The sequence below is a fragment of the Hylobates moloch genome, unplaced genomic scaffold, assembly GCF_009828535.3.
Source record: "Hylobates moloch isolate HMO894 unplaced genomic scaffold, HMol_V3 SCAFFOLD_31, whole genome shotgun sequence".
NCBI classification, from domain to species: Eukaryota; Metazoa; Chordata; class Mammalia; order Primates; family Hylobatidae; genus Hylobates; species Hylobates moloch.
In genome coordinates, this window is record NW_026652306.1 from 2,446,586 (window position 1) to 2,464,652 (window position 18,067).

Here is an 18,067-nt window from a genome sequence, read left to right on the forward strand (position 1 = left end):
TACATATAAATATATAATTATATATAATATACAATTATATATAAATGTATAAAATATATAATACATTTTATATTATACACATTATAAACATATACACACATATATGCATGTATACATATTATACACATTATATATTATACATTTTATATGTGTGTGTGTATCTATATACACACACGCACACATATAACTAGTTATTGTATGAGTTTGATAGGGCAGCCATAACAAAATGTCACATACTATGTGGCTTAGAAAAGAAATTTATTTGCTAATAGTTTTGTGGACTAGAAGTCCCCAACCAAGGTATTGCTAGGTTTGTTTTTTATTGAGGCCTCTCGCCCTGGCCTACAGATGGTCACCTTCTGGATGTGCCACCACATCCTCAGTCTGTGTTTACCCTCAGTCTGTGTTGCCTGTGTCCTAATATCCTCTTATAAAGACACTAGCCATATTAGATTATGGCTCACTCATACGACCTCATTTTACCTTAAGTACCTTTCTACAGGGCCTAATTTCAAATAGAGTCCCATTCTGAGGTACAAGATATTTGGGCTTCAACATATGAATTTAGAGAAAGGAGATACAAAAGTTCTGTTATTAAACATGCTGTTGTTAAACAGTAAATAATTATGAGAAAGGCAATCCATTGAATCAATAATTATAGAAAACCACATTGAATGTGGAGTAGAAAACACCTCAGAATCATAGGGATTATAAGAATGGGAAGGACAACATGCAAACCCTAATTATTGCATTTATTTTTATAGCCCCGGGCCTTATAATATTAAAAAAAACCAGATGTAGATATATATTAAATAGTCGGGGACATTGTGTGACCCATTGCCATGTTTTTTTTTTTTGTTTTTTTTTTTTTTTTTTTGAGGCGGAGTCTGCTCTGTCAGCTAGGCTGGAGTGCAGTGGCTCAATCTCGGCTCGCTGCAAGCTCCGCCTCCTGGGTTCACGCCATTCTCCTGCCTCAGCCTCTCCGAGTAGCTGGGACTACAGGCGCCCGCCACCACGCCCGGCTAATTTTTTGTATTTTTAGTAGAGACGGGGTTTCACCGTGGTCTCGATCTCCTGACCTCGTGATCCGCCCGCCTCGGCCTCCCAAAGTGCTGGGATTACAAGCGTGAGCCACCGCGCCCGGCCGCCATGTTTAAACAACTCTATAAGTTTTTAATGCAAAGGCTCTCAAACATTTTTGTTCCAAGAATCACTGGGAAATTCAATGAAAGGTTTGGACTACTCCACTGCAACCTCAAGCTTCTCTTTTCCATTACTGGTTTGGGGCCTAAGGATCTGTATTTTAAGAAGCATTTAAGAAAATTCTGATAGAGTTGATGATGGAGCACATTTTGAGAAACACTGGTATAAACAAAATGTAAATTTTGGCTTTTTATTAAAAGTTTTAAAGCCCTGCTCTTAGGAAGGAGATGCTGTCTTACTAATTTAATTAGTCCAAAAGACTCTTTCCCTTACTAGCTTTCTGACTTATGTGAAATTAGTCACTCTCTGTCCTTGAAACTCCCATTTGTAAAACAGCCATATTAATAATACCTGCATTAAGGCAATGCTTCACATGTAATAATTGTTCAATTAATCTAAGCTATTATCATATGGAAAAAGGTAGAAGATGTCAGAGCCAATGAACAGTTAGGATATAGCAGTTGTTCATACTCAGGAAGAAACGGTTACAGTATTTTACAATATTGAATTAGAAAACCAGAAATCTGAATGTAGCTAGAAAAAATTAACAACAACAACAACAAAAACAAATGGAGTAAGGCGGAAGAGGAGGAGTGTGGAGCTACAGTGGGAGTTAAGAGGTAAAGGGTATTAATTTTCATTGAGAATTTTTTGGGTACCAAACTCTTTGGAATAGAGGAAAGAAAGGAAGGAGGAAGGTAGGGGAGGGAGGGAGAGAGGGAGGGAGGGAAGGAAAAAGGGAAGGAAGGAGAGAAAGACGGAAGGAAGGAAGGAGGGAAGGAAGGAAGGAAGGAAATTTAAAAATAAGAAAATAAAATAAATATATATGTAGGATTCAGTCTCTATTTTACACACAGCATACTAAATCTCAGAGAGATTAAGTAATTTATTAATACAAACATAAAATGCTGATAAGTAGTAAATGAGGAACTCAAAATTTTGTCATATTGTTGCAAGAATTACCACCACTGAAGTAAATTTCTGTGCAATAACTACTTTACTGAGGCTCCCTTCTGCCCTGGAGTACCAACAAATCTCATCAGCAGTGAATTTCAAGTAAGTTTTGAGTAATTGCTGAAAGGCCAAAACTCTTGTTGCCGAAGTCTCTGAGTCACACATTCCTCCAGCCTTTTCCAACTGTCAAGAAGCATGAAGGAGCAAATAAAAATTAACACACTTTCTAGACGGTATTTGATAACATAAAACATAGTAATATAAAATGTATTTATAACAAAATTTGTAGACACAGTGCATATTCTTTGTTAAAATATCTTTTTTTTTTTTCCTGTGAGACCTCAGTCATTTATGGCTTTAAAAAATAGTTTCTGTTTGTTTGGGCACTATAGTCTAAATAATGCTTGTAAATCTTGCACAACAAATGGCCCCAGCAATGAAATTATTATGAAAAGTATTAGGAAAGTAAACCCAGCAATGAAATTATTAAAAGTTAAACAACGTATTGTACTTTGAATGGGTTGCTCCACTTCACTTAGCAATTGCTGAATCCCTTATCAAATGAGCTACAGTGATGAAAACAGGACACCAAGGAAGAACACAGAGCTTGTAATTCATTCCTTTTGTTATTTAATATTACATTAACAAGAAATTCCATGCCTGGATATTTTAAAACATCACTATATTATTGTCTCTCATTGATCTTTGAGTATATTGGGCTCAAACAGAAGTTCTTGCTCCAAATATCACATGTAGTTGCTATCAAATGTCAGTTGGGTCTAGAATGGTCAGAAATTTGGATGAGCTGGACCAGTTCAAGTGTCTGGGACCTCATCTGGGAAGGCGGCAGTGATTCCGAATTGGTTGATCAGCTCTTTTTCTTGACATTTCTTCGTCATACAGTCGGCTTGGTCTTCTGCACAGCATGAAAATCTCAGAGTAGTCAGGATTGTTATATAGAGACTGGCTTCTCTACAACACGTGTTCTGTAAGAGAAACCAAAAGATACCAAACCAATTAAGCCTTGCTCCTGAAAATGGCACAGCATCCCTTTCTTCCTATTCTATTGGTCAAAGCAGTCATAGGCCCAACTCCTAGACTCTGATTCAAGAGAGCAGAGAAATGGTTTCCACTTCTTGAGCATGAAGGTGAGAGATATCATTGTGATTATCTTTGGCTGGATAAAATAAGAAAAGCAGAACAATCATAAGAACTATGAACCATTGAATTTGCTAATAGAGTCAGATGTTACACAATTGAAGTAGAATCGAGGAAAATAAAGGCCCCCAAAAAGAGACTGGAGAAATAGAATTGTATGGAATTTTCAGGAAATATTGATGCCCATTACATCTAGCTTTTAGAGTAGCAGCACCATAAATGGGGCTGGTGTTGAAGTCTGTGGAATCATGTTGGCTCTTTGCTCTTTGTGGTTACCTTACTTAAGTTTGCATCAAATCATTTGGGGAATGGACTTGGGTTGCTCTTAGCATAGCTAACAGTGAGGAAGTAGAGTTAGATGCAGAGCAGTTAAGAGCAGAGACAAATTGGGAAAAATCTGCATCACTCTATGTGTATTTCCAAGACAATATTTTCATCTCAAACCTAATGCCCATTTCTTCACTGCTGTTTCCCATTTAGCAATTCTTTATAAGTTGCAATCATATAGAAAAGAGGTTCCTAGGAAATATAATTTCTAGCATAACCATGTTGACCATAGAACATTGCAGCATATATTCAGTGACTTTGACTGGGGTTTATGATCGCATCTACAAGTGCCAACTATTTAAAGAGCCTTACTTAACGAATGAGGTTCGTTCAATAAGTAACAACTTATTTATTTGAGATGGACTATACGTTAGTAAAGTATCACAATAATAATGCAGACACATTAATTATTGGTGTATGGTCCACCTCCCTGATAAATTATATCATGTAATTTTGTGTTGCTTTAATATTAGTTGTCTACCTCTTCATTCATTCCATAGACATTTATTTATTGAGTACTATCAATGTTTCAATATTGAGATATTGAAATAGTTTGCTTCCTTATTTTGTGCAGATTTTGTATTGCTGAAAGCCAGTTTTAATCAGGAATTCATATATTTGCACTGAGTCGTAATATTGGGAAGGACTGTAAAAGGTTATTCAGGCAAAACTAATCTTAAATCAGTGGTTTTCTTCATATTTCCCCCGTGTAGCTGGTACAATCAGCATTGGTGCAATGTACCAACCTGAATGATGGCATGTCAACTTCCATTAATAGCTGAATTGATATACAAAGTTTCTGGGGAGTGTCTACATTAGTCCTGGAAGTAGATTCAAATATGTTAGAAAATTGTTTCCCATTTCAATCTGATTTCTTTAAAGCTATGTGATTTAACATCTTGTAAATGCATTAGAGCTATGAATGCTATGAAGGAAAAAAAACACATTTGTAAAGATTTCTTTGCCTTACTTTGTCTTGGCATGTAAATTGAAATTATTTCAGCTTTTAGGAACATAAATGATTTGACATTTCGGTATTTTATTTTCATCACTAATTTCCCACTAGCAAACCCCCTCCATGAGCAAGACAGAAAGATCATGTCAGTCTCCTGTACAAATAATTTCAGCAAACTTGGAGAATGCTTATGAGCCATATTTAGCATTTCTTTTCTTCCCCATATGATTGATTATCCATAACATCCTCGATTAGAAAACAGCTTATTTCAAATCCAAACAAAGCAACTACACTGAGTTAGAGTGAGAATACGAAGAGGAAGAGAGAGAAGAGAGAATGCGCTTCTTTTTTCATAATCATCTGTCATTCAAACATTAAACTTTTTAGGTTTAACCTAAAAAGGATTTGTTTTCCAGTTACTTTCTATAAAAACAGTAGAGGCTATGTCACATTCCGTGTGTGGGTGATTTTTTCCTTCTAATCTCAAAAATGTTTTAATTAAATCTGTAACATGACTGTAAAATTAAATAAATTTCAGTTTTAATATCATCAATTCTGAATTGATACAAACACAGCCTTAAGTGACCATATTTTCAGGAAAATGTATTTTAAGGCCTGATTTAGTAGTCATTTAAATACTAACACTCTTTTCACAAAATTATCTTTATTTCTTCTTCACAATTGATCCATGCATCCACAATTTTATTTACTGTCATTTTAGCCTTCCCACAGTTTTTTCTTATAAAATTACAATTTAATTCCAAGAAAAGGCAAAGATACTATTTCTACTGTATGTAACAGAAGCATTGGTTCTTAATTTTCTTTTATTACTAGCTGACATATTTGAAGATTTCAGACTATATATGTCACAGAACCTAAAATATTCTAAAATTCACCATGTCAAATGCCACAAAACAACTACTATCTTAATTAGTTCATAAATGTTGTAATGTAGATTTTCACACCAGCCTCTTAACTGGAAACCACCTTTTGCTGATTTCACCTATGGTAAGCCCTTTAAATAACATTATCTCTTCTAACACAAAGACACAGGCAACCACACTTGTGCTGGGTCACTTAAGCAAGTATGTAGCAGATCACTCCACTCTTACCTTTTTTTGGTCTTTTCACTAGACCATGAACTCTGTGAGAACAAGAACCACATCTTATTCCCCTTTGAATACCCAGGACTTATCCTAGAGCCTAAAGGATGTAACTCAATAGAAGTTTAATAAATGAATCTATTTAAATAGAAAAATTACATTGTTTCTTCTCTGCTAGATTAAGGCTAATAAAGTATCAGACTACCTGTTCACAGTATATTACACAAATGTATTTAGTAAGTACATTATTCCTTCATTTAGCATTTCCAGGTGATATTTTTGGATCAATAGATAAAAATGAAACCACATTTGAAAAATGCGAACAACCATGAAGAAAGGTTTGAGTGTCAGAAACATCCATGAAGGCAGTGAATCCTTCATCAGTGAAGTTTCAGGCAAAATGTGACTCATTATTGGATTTAGCTATCAGAAAATAAACATGAGAATGAAAATAATTATTAGACTATGTATTACCTGAGGCCATTTCATACTCATTTTTTAAAATTTTGTTTTAGAACTGAATTTGTAGAATAATTCCACTCACTACCACAATTTCCACAATACAGTGTCACACCAAACCCTCTGTTTACATTGCACATTATCAATGTCTTTCCCTTTTGAGCATTATTTTATATTATTTTAAAACCATTTTATCTGAATAAAAGTATTTTAAATGTTCAGGATGCAGATGACAAGATAGCAAACCTGTGGAGATGACTATGTATATTTGTGCCATAGTTGCCAGTGTTAAGAAGGCCTGAAACATGGTCCAATAACATAACAAATCAAAAGTGACATAGTTAATTCAAGGAAAAGGGCCAGCATACACTATGTAATCCTTTTTTTTGCTGACTTGCACAAGAACAAACATCAGGATGTAATGATGCATTATGACATAAAATAGCAGGGGTAAGGGGTAAGCACAGACAGAAATCTTTTCTGCCGCATTTATGAAAGATTCAGAGCCACTTACTGCCCTTTTTTGCTGGTCTATGCATGAATCAGTTTAACAGCTCAATTCACAATGTTGTTTCTCATGGAAGGAATAGAAAAAGCATCAGATGTTCTAAGAAGTCTGTGTAAGTGAGAAATTAGCGATTTTCAATTTTATACAGTGAGAACGTTTGTTTTCTCAAATGTAATTTGCTATTCATTGAGAAAATGAATAAAAAATTATTCTCTACCAAAAGGACACATGTATAGGTAGGTGAATGTATTTGGACATAAAAATGAAACTCTCTCTCAGAGTCTTGGATTAGCTTCTACAGAAATAGAGTAATTTTAGGAATTTTTCTTTGTAACACAAAACTTTTTATTCTACTAGTTTAATGTACTTTATTTGGACATTTTAGGACAATGAGATTGATAAGTCAACTGGCAATAATTAAATATCAATTGACCAAAGACAACAATGCTTAAAAGATACCATTCAAATGAACTCAAGTCAATGTTCGGCCTGGTAAAAACAGTAAGACTTCTATAACAATCAGGTTACTTTAATTGAGAAGCATGCAAGTACACAGGGTCCCATTCAGTACTCCCCAAGTAAGAAAAAAAGTTAAGTGTGGTTCACTGTTTTAAGGAGTGTTAAAACATTAAATTGAACATTTTAACACTATTTTAAGGAGTGTTAAAACATAAAATATCTGCAAACGTGTACAGGAATATAAAGCAAAAGTAAAATAACACTGCAGTTGTAGGGTTATTCATAGCACTGTGGATAAAAACACAGACATAAGGATTACGATCCCTAGGTTTTGATTCTAACTATTTTACTTAACTTGGTGACTAGATTGAAACCTATACGTGAGCTCTTTAGAGGCTCAACTTCCAACTTTCTCACATGTAAATTTCGAGTTTAAGATTAGAACCCGGCAGAGTGGTTCATGCTTATAATCCCAGCACTTTGAGAGGCCAAGGTGGGCAGATCACTTGAGGTCAGGAGTTGGTGACCAGCCTGGCCAACATCGTAAAGCCAAGTCTCTACTAAAAATACAGAGGTTAGCCTGGTGTAGTGGTGCATGTATGGAACCCCAGCTATTCCAGAGGTTGAGCCAGGAGAATCACTTGAACCTGGGAAGTGGAGGTTGCAGTGAGCCCAGATAGTGCTGAGTGAGACTGTGTCTCCAAAAAAAAAAAGAACATATAATCTCCAAAGTCTCTTTCAAATCCAACACTTTCAAGTTTTACAGTACTACTTTGGGATACAGTATTATTCCAAGGATAGCAGAGAACATTTGTTTTGATCATTGCCTCAAAATACATGAAAGAGAGATCAATAAAGTGTTTTTGTTTTGCTTTGTTTTTACATTCTGGGTTTGTGATCCTATTAAGATTTAAGGGCTTAGGCAGAAAAAGACAAAAAAAATCCTATTATTTATTGGGTGAATTTTTATCAATTTAAGTATCTTGGAAAACATCTTGAACATACAGAGGATGGGGTAAGAAATCATTTACTGCTTATTAAGAGTGGCTGGATCAGCTAGTTGACACAGAAATGTCTGCTAAGCAAGGTCTCTGTGGTCAGAAGCACAAAGTTTTGAGTTCTGACTTGGCCACTGGCCTTTGAGTGATGTTGGGCAAGTTACTTACATTGCAATGGATTTTATTTTCCTCATTTTAAAAATGGAGCTACCCGCATTTAACTTACATAGTCATTCTCAGACTTATATAACACGGTTAAGTGCCCAGCACTAAAAGGTGTTTGTCAAATGTTACTTCATTTGCCATTGCTTGCGGTCTTTACCTAGGCCACTGAAATGTTTTTTGACCCATGTATTTAGAAACTGTTAGATGGGAACATTTCATAGTGCTAGAAAGTGGAAACAGCTTTTCCTCACTTCCATTTACCAAGACATTTAGGTCAAACTCAATTCAAACAAACTCACATTTAAAAACTTGAAAGTAAGTGCACTGTGAATAGTACAGCATTTTGGAGGAAAAACAAACAAAAAAACCCATCATCTCCTTCAAAGAGCTCCTAAAGCAATGCTTTGGTGCCTGCAGTGGAACTCAGCTAAATATCGTTAGTAAAAACAGTAAATGTTAATCACACTAAGAATTTTTCTACATTGAAACAGTAAGTCATAATTTTGGAAGCCAGAGGCACTTCCTTCTGCTGCTCCCGTCAGGTGGCATTACTTGAAACACTGCAGCACTATCTGTTTAGCAAGGTAGAGTGGAAAATAATGGTTACAGTTAAATAAACTGTATGTTTTTACATGAATTTCAATGAAATTCTGGTGTTGTTATCTAGATGCATTGAAAATGCCTCTGCCAAGGTTTTCAACTTCCTTATCCCATTCTCCATTTCTATATTGAATTTCTAATGTTCATTGAATAAAACAAAACTAATGAACTTCAATGATGCATTTGAGAATCAAAATATTCAATAGTTACATGTAGTATTTATTACTGAAAGAGCCAATAACATTTTTAAAAAAAAATTTACATGTTTAAAATTTTGCTTTTGATTTAGCTTTCATGTGACAAAAATCATTGACTGTTTATGATTATGGCTAAGCATTGTGCTGAAAGGAACATAGCTCAGCATAATCATGGGATGAAAGTGACCAAAGACGGTGAAAAACAAAAGCAAAGACCTGTTCAGCAGTCTGATCACTTTAATTTGTGTCACACCGGCATTATCTACTCATTGGAGTGGACATGTGTCAACTTTGTTAAATTGTTAATAACTGAATTAGAAAATTAAATTTAGGCCTTCTATGCTCTTTTAAATGGTGGTTCTCTTGTGACCAGTTCCGTTAGCCCAGAATCATCCTAGCAACATGGTCTCTGGCCTTAAGAAAGATACCATGCATACACATATGATTTAGCTAGAGAACATTTGAGGAAGTACAAAATAACAGAAAACAAATTATCCTCGAATGTGAAGGCAATGATGAATCACAATGCGTGACAGATAGGAATGAGAAGCCTCAGAACTGAGTTACAACCTCTCAACAGTGAATCAATACAGGAATCAAAGCCACGGCTGGAAAATGCACACTTTATTCACATGACCAAGTTCAAGGTTGTATATCATCTGTGAGCTCTAGAATGGAGGTGGAGCGGTAGCCTCAGACAGACAGCACTGCATGCTGTTCCCTATGTAGATACTCATGTGGCGAATGTGGTGATGTCATTTAAAATTTTGACTCTAATTATTCTGCATAACACAATTTGTACTGAGTTTTAAAGGGAGGCATTACACCAATATCACTATACTCAACATTTCTAAATGTTTACTCTTGTATTTAAAGGCCCATCCTCCAAAGAAAATAGGAGATTTTTGTTTTAACTGCTGTTAGTTTTTGTTTGCTCTTTGTTTTTGGTTTTATTTGTTTGTTTTGTTTTTTCATGCCATGAAAGTGAAGAAGGCCAACTGACTGTGGGGTAGAAGGTTGGGAAAAAAATTATATTCAGCAAGAAACAAGCAAGAACAAAGTTTTTGGGTATCCCACATACCCAAAAAATGATGCAAACAAATTTTAATATGTCTATAAACAGAAAGCAGGGAAACCTTGCCACACATCAAACCACAGGCCTTCTATGACTGGTTGAAGGAAGAAAACTGTTACAAGTTAAAGTACCAGGCCAGAAGCTACAGAAAAAGCTTTTTTCGTGGATCTTTTTCATGGGAGAGCCTTTTGCAACGTTTGAATGACTACAGTAAGCGACTATGACGAGACATAATACACACTTAAATACATGTCTAGCTTACACATAGTGTTTCCAAACACCACCTCATTTTATATCATCTCCAAGTATTAGGTATTATTATAATCAGCCCATTTTCAAGATAAATAACTGAAACATTTAGTGACAGTCCCTGGTTCTCAGTTTTGGATTCACATTAGAAACACCTGAATATGTTTTAAAAATACCACCAATGCTTGAGTTTAGAATCTGTGGGAGGTGGGGCCAGGCATTGGTATTTTTAGATGGTTGGAATATGAAACCAAAGTTAAGAAGCATGAATTAAATATTTTTTTTCAAAATAACACAATGAGTAAGAGTGGATTCAGGATGGACACCTAGAAAGGCAATTTCTTCATGATACATTTCACTGTCCTGTAGGTACATTTGGAAAAGCAACAACAGGCTTGAGTCAATGCTGCAGCTCAGCCATGCTCCAGAATTACAATAACATCTTATGGTATGTACTCAACACCCTGTGCTAGAAATATTCCCTTTTTTTTTGTTTTTGGTTTTTTTTTTTAAGAAACCTGACTTCTCACTGCTCTTACTGTAAAGATTAAAAATTTTCACTTGGTTTACAAAGACAAAGTTCCTCAGAAGCTGGCCTCTCGCTAACCCTTCAGTCACAAGAGGCAATTCAGGCATTGACTTTTCCCTTCTGCTCTGTCTCTAGTCTCAGTTTCCTCAGTGGTTGTAGCCTCTGCCTGGATTATGCTGTCTTTCCTTCTTCCCCACGTTAGCATTTGCTTTACATTTGAATTTTGTTTTAATGGTTAAGTCTCAGGAAAAACATGGTTTTTTGTGTGTTGTTGCTTTTTTTTTGAGATGGACTTTTGCTCTTGTTGCCCAGGCTGGAATGCAGTGGTGCGATCTCAGCTCACTGCAGCCTCCGCCTCCCAGGTTCTGGTGATTCTCCTGACTCAGCCTCCTGAGTAGCTGGGATGACAGGCACCTGCAACCATGCTCAGCTACTTTTTGTATTTTTAATAGAGACAGGGTTTCACCATGTTGGTCAGGCTGGTCTTGAACTCCTGACTTTAGGTGATCCACCTGCCTAGGCCTCCAAAGTGCTGGGATTACAGGTGTAAGCCACTGCGCCCGGCCAGGAAAAACATGATTTTTATTACTAGTTCCAAACCTCCCCTCCCCTAGCTATATGGATTCTCAGAGCTTCACATTTCTTTCATCCACTTTTACAGTCTTACTTGTTAACTATAGATAGGTGACTGCTGAGTCCAAGTCTTTAACTTTCTTCACTCTCTCTGACCTTCAACAAAGTACCTGGTGAGCATCTCCATTTCACTTTCCTTATGCCACCTTAAACTCAAGCTGTCTTCTTGAAAAATTTATTTTCCTGCTCTAAAATGTAAGTCCTCTGAAGTTTTTTTTTTTTTTTAATTTCACTAAAAACATCAATGTTCTCTTCACTGTCAGGGCTTGAATTGTTAATAAATGGTGTTGGGAAAACTGGCTAGCCGTATGCAGAAAACTGAAACTGGATGCCTTCCTTACACCTTATACAAAAATTAACTCAAGATGGATTAAAGACTTAAATGTAAGACCTAAAATCATAAAAACCCCAGAAGAAAACCCAGGCAATACTATTCAGGACATAGGTATGGGCAAAGACTTCATGTCTAAAACACCAAAAGCAATGGCAACAAAAGCCAAAATTAACAAATGGTACCTAATTAAACTAAACAGCTTCTGTACAGCAAAAGAAACTATCATCAGAGTGAACAGGCAACCTACGAATGGGAGAAAATTTTTGCAATCTATCCATCTGACAAAGGGCTAATATCCAGAATCTACAAAGAACCTAAACAAATTTACAAGAAAAAAACAAGCAAGCCCATCAAAAAGTGGGCAAAATACATGAACAGACACTTCCCAAAAGAAGACATTTATGCAGCCAAAAGACATATGAGAAAAAGCACATCATCATTGTTCATTAGAGAAATGCAAATCAAAACCACAATGAGATACCATCTCAAGCCAGTTAGAATGGCAATCATTAAAAAGTCAGGAAACAACAGATGCTGGAGAGGGTGTGGAGAACTAGGAACACTTTTACACTGTTGATAGTGTAAATTAGTTCAACTGTTGTGGAAGACAGTGTGGTGATTCCTCAAGGATCAAGAACCAGAAATACCATTTGACCCAGCAATCCCATTACTGGGTATACACCCAAAGGATTATAAATCATTCTACTATAAAGACACATGCACATTATGTTTATTGTGGCACTATGCACAATAGCAAAGACTTGGAACCAACCCAAATGCCCATCAATGATAGACTAGATTAAGAAAATGTGGCATATATACACCATGGAATACTTTGCAGCCATAAAAAAGGATGAGTTCATGTCCCTTGCGGGGACATGGATGAAGCTGGAAGCCATCATTCTCAGCAAACTAACACAAGAACAGAAAACCAAACACTGCACGTTCTCACTCATAAGTTGGAGCTGAACAATGAACACACATGGACACAGGGAAGGGAATATCACACAATGGGGCCTCAGGAGGTGGGGAGCTAGGGGAGGGATAGGATTAGGAGAAATACCTAATGTAGGTGACGGGTTGATGGGTGCAGCAAACCACCATGACACGTGTATACCTATGTAACAAAACTACACGTTCTGCACATGTACCCCTGAACTTAAAGTATAATAATAATAATAAAAGGAATTACTTATGAGTCTTTTTTCAACAGTGTGTTCACCTAGTCTTTTAACCCTGATGGATGAATGCTCAAAATGTCTCTTAGTCTATCGTCTTCTTTTCATTTCCATTGCCATTCCCGGGTTCAAGCACTCATCACTTCTAATTTAAACTACTACAGCATTGCTCAACATGTGTTGGACAACACACTTTTAACTTCATGTACAGAGCTTATTAAAATGTTGACAATTGTGCCTTTTTTACAGAGCAAATGAGTTCAAGTATCTGGGGCTGAAATCTTAGGATCTGTGTTTTAACAGGTTCTCCCTATACACTGAACTTTGAGAATCATGCAACTGAAATAACTTTTCTAGCATTACTCCAGTTCCCAGCCTTTCTTGCTTCAACTAAACATTGGTGCTCCTTTTGCATTAATTTTGCAAGGAATTATTCCAGTAATAAGGTCCCCAAACTTTAAAAAGAAGTTAATTTCTGAAATTCCATTGCAGGTTTAAAAAAAACATTCAAGAATACATGTAAAGCTTTACTGGGAACATTTTAATTCTAATATGTAGTTTCAATTTACTGTCCTACATATATTCCTTTTAGTTGTCATGAACTCAAACTATAAGACATATTTTTGAAATTTTACTTTGAATTAGGTTAGCATGTTTACACCTTTGTGACGTCAGCTTGCTATTTTCTTTATCTAAAACATACTTGCTCCAACAAATGCTTCAAATGACAAACTTCCAGGCTCACCTCAAATGACACCTTTATAATTAGTCTGTGGTGATCCCTCAAGTGTCAAGAGCCAATAATTTTATTAGTTATCCCAAATATAAATGATAGCTATTTCATGGCTTGTACCACCCCAGTTCCATTATACTTTCGAATATATGGTAGGGATCCCTGTATTGACCCTCCTCTCTACTTTTACTTCATGTCTGCTGTACTTTCAAGGTATGTCTTCATGTATTTGGGCACTTGGGTGCAACTGCTACTTCCCATTAACCCATAAGTCACTGCTGATGTTCGGGATTCAGATGCCTCTGCCTTGAAGGAGAAACTCAATACAAATACTGTATCTGTAGAACTGAAATGCTTCTAATTAATGATGGAGTTGGCGATAATGCTCTCGTCTGGAGAGTTTTCTTATCAGAGGAAAAGCACTTCTCTTTTTTCTCTTCCACATCACACTTTCTGGCAACCCCCCTCCCCTGCCCACTACTTTTGTCATTCATGTTTTCATTCTGATTGTATTTAAGTGATTAATGGATAACACCTCTCCCAATTTACAAGCAACTGATAGATGAGAAATCAGATTAATGTAGATTAAACTACTATTACCGATTAAAACTGGATTCAAAGATAAGACTTAGGAGGAGGGCCAAATGGCCTTGTAGCCCTCACCTGAATAAAAATGACAAATTTATCCTATAAACTAGATAATTTCACATCTTCTCTACAGGGGCAGACTCTGCATTGCGGATGAGCAGGCAAGAATGGACCTGTTGGAAGAACTCATTCTTTCCCCACTCCTGAGGTTCTATTCCACTTTGGAAGCTCTTCATAAAATACTCCTGAATGACTGCTCTATATCCCTCACTCACTTCTTTAATCTAATTAAAGAGTTCGTAAATTAAAAATACCCCCTTATTTCCACACTCTTTTTGGTTTGTTCTTATTTATAGTATAGGAATCCAGTTTGCAGGACAGAAAATATGAATCCCCATCTGCGTCTCTATGGCACAGGTATGAGGGGCAAACCTCCTGTGGAATGGCCTCTGTCCTCCAGTTTGACCAGAGCCCTGCTAGGTAAATCTTTATATATGAGCCATAGCCTCCAATATCAATTTTATCAGGAATAAAGGAGATATCACTTATATAATGTATTTCTGTAAAATATGCCAGATGGCATCATTTATCTGGCAAAAACCCTCCAATTATTCATTATTTTACTCAGAATAAAATCCAAAGTGCCCACACTGGCTTCACAGTCCTCTGTGAGATGGCTCCCCATGACCTGTGTATTCTAATCTCCTCCTTGCTGCCCCCATTCCCTTTCCTGCAGCCATTCCGGCCTTCTGGTTTACCTGTGAACACATAAGACATTTTCTACGCCTGCAATTCTCTTCCTCTAAATAACTCATTTTAGCCCTTCAAATCTTTGCTCAAGCCTCTGCTTTCCAATAAGCCCATGCTGAAACCTTGTTACTCCATTTTATTCTGCAACCTACCCTCCTCCCAACACTCTCAGGTCAGCTTTCCTCTTCTACGTGACTTTACGTTATTGTCTTTAGGTACACTATACAGTTTCCTTATTATGTTTGCTATTCATGGCATATTTCTCCCAGCTGGAAGTTCCACCAGGGTGGCAGTTTTTGTATCTTCTGTTCCATGATCTATTCCAAGCACTTAGAACAGTACCTAGAACATAGAAGGCACTCAATTAACATGGAGGGAAATCAAGCCTGGGATGGAGACAGAAGTGATTATATTATACTAGCTCCCATGTTGCTGAAATCCTTGGGGTATAATATGAGCAAAATAAATGGTAGTTATTTTAAAATTTTAATTTATTTTTCCATTTTGTGCTACTCGAGTGTGTGGCTGTTAAATGTTTCTAACTTCAACCAATATGACTGTCACTTCCTTTTCTAAAAATGAAATCAAATTGTTTTAAAAAGGACTAGATACTATATTTTCAAATATATGACAGTTTTGTATATAAGAAATTGCCAATATATTTGGTATAATTAAATCTATATATTTATGTGCCACAGAATGAATAATTTCAACTCTTTAACTCTCTACTGACTATTGTTATTTTTAAATTTTGAGCAAGAATACAACAGAAGTCATGCTCAGTAGAATGGGGCTAGCATGTTATCATTTGCTGCTAATGGAAAATGTTTTCTGTAAGAAAATAATCCTGTAGAAATAAGATAATGCAAATAATTTTAATGTAAATAACACTGTACATGCATTTAAATAACAAATATATAAAACATATTTGTTATATGATCAGCCTTGGCAACATAGGGAGACTCCTTCTCTACAAAAAATTAAAAATCTAGTTGGATGTGATGGTGTGTGCCTCTAGTCCCAGCTACTTGGGAGGCTGAGGTGGAAGGATTGCTTGAGCCAGGGAGGTCAAGGCTGTGATGAGCCGAGATTGCATCCTCACACTCCAGCCTGAGCCACAGAGTGAGACCCTGTTTCCACAAATAAATAAATTGTTATACGTATTATAGAATATATATGTGATGAGTTGATCGTAAGAAGGAATGGCTATATTTCATGCGTAAGGCATTGTTTGGCATTAAATTGAAGACTCTATAAGGTATCGGGAATATATATATGAATTTATGCTTTAAAGAAAAATAGTGGGTTCACTTGCTTTTCATAAAAAGTATTATACTTTGCATGAAGATTATATTTATGAAAAATTTAAAAGGAATATTTGGGTATCCTTTCACAGGACAAGCAAATAGATTGGTTTTTAGATGATTTTTTGTTGTTTTTGTTTTGAGATGGAGTTTTACTCTTGTTGCCCAGGCTGGAGTGCAGTGGAGCCATCTCAGCTCACTGCAACCTCAGACTCCAGGGTTCAAGTGATTCTCCTGCTTCAGTCTCCCAAGTAGCTGGGATTACAGGCGCCCGCCACCATGCCCTGCTACTTTTTTGTAGTTTTAGTAGAAACAGGGTTTCACCATGTTAGTCAGGCTGGTCTCGAACTCCTAAACTGAGGTGATCCACCTGCCTCGGCCTCTCAAAGAACTGGGATTACAGGTGTGAGCCACGGCACCTGGCTGGTTTTGAGTTTTAGAGCTGTATGCTTATTAAATAAACTAGGCATCCTTAATAACTAAAAAAAATGCCCATGACAATTTTTTATTATCTTTGGGTCAAAGTAAAAAAAAAGTGGGAAATTTAGGTCATTGCTCCAGGCACAGTTATAACAGCTTTTACTTTGTCATTGATTCTATTAACCTGATCAGAAATTCTTAATTTTTCTATTATTCCTTCAAAGTACCTCAATAGGTATGGCCTATCTTTATTATTACAATTTTTGCACTGTACTGAATGTTTTCCACTGGATTGTAAAATCTTTTAGGGGACAGAATTTGTTTCAATTTCTATTGTACCTGGAGGCTAGTAGGCTTTCATTAAAAAAAAATGTTAAAGTTAACTGAAAGAGGTGCTGAAGATAGAAATGAGCTTATGTTCCTTGTACCCAGAGAGGTTAGCATCTAATGAGGCAGGTATCCCAAGTTAATAATGACAATGTTATGTGAAAATGCTACTGCAAAGTTGCAGAGGAGCACAAAGCAAAGATACCTAACTTAGTCTACATCCAGAGGAATGAGTTGATCAGGAAATGCTTCCAAAATGATGACATTCCTAGAGGCGAAGCTGTAGATTCCCAGGCAAATACGGTTTATAATAAAGTTTTATACAGAAAGAACAGAGTAAGAAAAGCCAGAAAAAAACAAAACAGAGTAGAATATGTTGAGACCCAATTTTTATGTTTAGAGAACTCAGTTAATCAAAAATACCTAATGCATGTATCTTATATCTAAAAGTGCAGATAGGCTGGAGCAGTGGCTCATGCTTATAATCCCAGCACTTTGAGAGGCTGAGGCAGGATGATTGCCTGAGCTGAGGAGTTTGAGATCTGCCTGCGCAACACAGGGGGACTCCTTCTTTACAAAAAATTTAAAAACTAGTTGGATGTGATGGAGTGTTCCTGTAGTCCTAGCTACTTGGGAGGCTGAGGCAGAAGGATTGCTTGAGCCAGGGTGGTCAAGGCTGTGATGAGCCGTGACTGCACCACTGCACTCCAGCCTGAGCCACAGAGTGACACCCTGTTTCAATTTGAAATTATATGTGACAAAAACTCGTCTGTAAAACACATTCTCTATGCTACTAAACATTTTCAAGGTTTGATACATTTTTCACAGGGAATATATATATTCTTTTTTTTTTTTTTTTTT

The 18,067-nt window shown here is 36.4% G+C and overlaps 1 long non-coding RNA gene across 1 annotated transcript in view; it reads right to left on the reverse strand.

The window, feature by feature from the left end:
- Positions 1–2,764: 2,764 nt before the first annotated feature.
- LOC131382488 (uncharacterized) overlaps positions 2,765–18,067 on the reverse strand; it is a 72,499-nt gene continuing 57,196 nt past the window's right edge. The window contains exon 2 of the long non-coding RNA XR_009212010.1: positions 2,765–3,143. This is a non-coding gene — a long non-coding RNA (uncharacterized LOC131382488). The remainder of the gene's footprint in view (positions 3,144–18,067) is intronic.